Source organism: Sinocyclocheilus grahami, unplaced genomic scaffold, assembly GCF_001515645.1.
Source record: "Sinocyclocheilus grahami isolate Dianchi unplaced genomic scaffold, SAMN03320097.WGS_v1.1 scaffold1172.1, whole genome shotgun sequence".
Classification (NCBI taxonomy): Eukaryota; Metazoa; Chordata; class Actinopteri; order Cypriniformes; family Cyprinidae; genus Sinocyclocheilus; species Sinocyclocheilus grahami.
Window position 1 is genome coordinate 276442 of NW_015506351.1, and position 3396 is coordinate 279837.

The 3396-nt window shown below is 32.2% G+C and overlaps 1 protein-coding gene across 1 annotated transcript in view; it reads right to left on the reverse strand.

Annotated features, from left to right (window-relative positions):
- Positions 1 to 3396, reverse strand: part of LOC107567601 (phosphofurin acidic cluster sorting protein 1) — a 77912-nt gene that overhangs the window by 34118 nt on the left and 40398 nt on the right. The window lies entirely within an intron of this gene.

Below are 3396 nucleotides of genomic sequence, written 5' to 3' on the forward strand. Positions count from 1 at the left end.
GAGTGTGTGTGTGTGTGTGTGTGAGAGAGAGAGAGAGAGAGAGAGAGAGAGTGTGTGTGTGTGTGTGTGTGTGTGAGAGAGAGAGGGTGTGTGTGTGTGTGTGTGTGTGTGTGTGTATATATATGTGTGTGTGTGTGTATGTGTGTGTGCATGAGTTTATCTCCCATAAATCAGATTATTACAGTCATAAAGCTGGAGATAAAAGCTGCAGAGGTTCATAAATTTGATCATAATGTTTATAAAGATCAGATGAACCACAAACACAGCAGAGCTTCTGAGGATCGGCTGCTCTGGTGTGCAGTGTCTGCTTGTGAATGCATTTCTATTGATGTTGAATGAAGATAAACTCAATTACACCATAATCTTAAACTACCACTACTAACAGAGATTTTCATTTTTACATTTAAAATTAAATCAAGCTGTGGGCCAGTTTGCTAGTGTAGCCCAACCCCAGGTTCTACTATATTTGTGAGGACCACATTTCTGAAACAAGTACACAAGCACACATATAATATTTCATTTAAAATAGTATAGTGCTTATAGCATACATATAAGCCCTGTATAATTTTAGACATGTACCATGGTCATATATTCTATAAATATGTACTGTTCAAAAGTTTGGGGTTGGTAAGATTTATTTATTTATCTTAAAAGAAAAAAATATATAGCTTGTATTTTTTTGTTTACACAAAAAATATTCAATAATAATACAAAAAGAGCTGTATAGCTACATTACTGATGCAATTTAAAAGTAAAAAAAAAAGATGATAAAAATATAAAAAATAGTCAGAAAAAACACAAGTCAAAATAAAAAAATAAATAAAGCAAAAAGTCAATAAGTGAGTAATTATAATTATTTGACTTCTTTTAATTAATGATTTAGAATTAATTTCTAAGAAGCTGCTTTAAAATGTGTTGTAAAAATGCTTCCAAAATACATGTAAACTGAATTTAAAATTTATTTAAATAAATAAACATACAAACAAACAAATAAATACACTTGATTTATGCTAGCATTCAAAGTTTGGGGTCTGTAAGATTTTTTTTTAATGTTTTTTTTTTTAGATGTCTTTTATAATCACCAAGGCTGCATTCATTTAATCAAAAATATAGTAAAAACAGTAATAACATGATATATTATTACAATTTCAAATAACTGTTTTCTATTTTAATATCTGTTAAAATGTCATTTATTTCTGTGATGCACAGCTGTATTTTCAGCATCATTACTCCAGTCTTCAGTGTCACACGATCTTCAGAAATCATTCTAATATGCTGATTTGCTGCTCGAGACACATTTCTGATTATTATCAATGTTGAAAACAGTTGTGCTGCTTCATATTTTTGTGGAAACTGCGATACATTTAATTGTTTCAGAAGACATCAGAGGAACAGACCACAGCACAAACTCACCCAGGAAGAAATGCCAAGCTTGTGTTTTTGTTTACGCACTCACAAGAAATCTTCAAAAATAACTCTAAACAGAGCTGTACAGCTGTCCAAACGGCCTGTACGACATTCAGGTCACGCACTACTGATGAGATTTATAAATAAAGAGTCAAAACAATAAAATAAATTCATCAATAAGTAAATAAATACGTTAAAACAAGCAAGTCAAATAAATAAATTAGTCAAAAAGTGAATAAGTAAAAAAATAAATAAATAAATGTCAAAATAAATAAGTCAAATAAGTAAAAATAATAAATCAATCAATAAATGGAACATGCATTACTGATGTGATTAAAAAAATTAAAATGTAACAAAGCATGAAACTATAATGAGTAAGAAAGTAAAAAAGTCAACAAGTAAATAAGTATAAATAAATCAAATATTTCATAAAAGTCAATAACTAAATTAAGTAGAAATCAAGTCAAAGTCAATAAGTAAATAAAATAAAAAAAGTCAAATAAAGAATGTAATAAATAATAATAAATGTATCTATCTGTCGATCTACCCGTCTCGATATATCTGGAAACAGTATTGCTGATTCTTATTGACCTGTATAAATAATGTTAACATTCATTGATTATATACTTTTTAAACAGTGTGAAACTTGTGAGAATGAAAATAACCCAGTATAATTCTTTGAGGCATGTGCCAAAAACATATTCCTGTAGAAATATCACCGATCACATGCTAACAGTCAGTAGATGAGGCTAACGAAGCTTCTTCTTAATGTGTTCTGCTCACACACTCCTGTACACACATCTGACCTTGACAAGGAGGACGCGTTTAGAAGTGCACACACACACACACGCACACACACACTCACTCGCACACGCACTCACTCACTCACTCACTCCCACACCCACACCCACTCCCACACCCACACGCACGCACGCACGCACGCACGCACGCACGCTCGCTCCCTCGCACGCACCCACACACACACACACCCACACACCCACACACACACACACACACACACCCACACACACATATTATTATTTTATTTGGATCCACAAGACAAGCAACAAAAACGGAATCCAAATACCTTGTGAAGTCAGTTTTCAAAGATGACAGGTACACACGGCTAGCATACATTCACAAGTCCTTATATTTATAACATTCAACACTCAAGGATAGACAAAACATCTTCATTTCCATATCTGCATACTCCCTATAGTGGCTGAAACTGAACAACATTGTGCGCGTTTTTTTGCTTTCTTTTTTTGTAATCCACTCAACTGCAGACCTTTAATCACATTCTTGTGCACATGACCTAAACTTCCAAACACTAGGGTAATTAACTTACAGTGATAGTCAAGTTGATGGATGGCTTCAACCAATGGCTGATATTTAAGCAGTTTGGAAAGGTAGCAGGTATCAAAATACAGATCAAAACACACACACACACTCTCACACATACACACACACACACCAGTGCCTCTCATTACACGACCGAGTTTCCATGACCTTCAGCACAAACCCTGCTCCAAATAATTGTCATAATGAATAAATCAATCAATAGATAAATAAATAAAATAGTACAAAACAAAATATATGTATAAATAAATTACAATATAAAGTATTTAAAAAACAAATCTGATATATATATTTTTAATGTTACAGAAATGTGTGTATACATATTAAATGTAACCATTTCATTTTCATATATACATACAAATTGACAAATATCTGATATACATTTTATCCCTATAAAATATTAAAAAATCTGGAAATATTCTGAAAATCGTTTACTAAATAACTTAAAATATTTTAAAATGTATTTTTATTTTAATGGTGTGCTTTAAACATTTCCAGACTGTTTGTTTCCAGGGTTTTCTCACGCTGCGCTTTAGTGTTTGCTAACAGTAATAATGATGGGTTTGTGTAACGGACATGACCTGATATCAGCCTAATTACACGACATTCACACAACCTCCTGACTGCTTC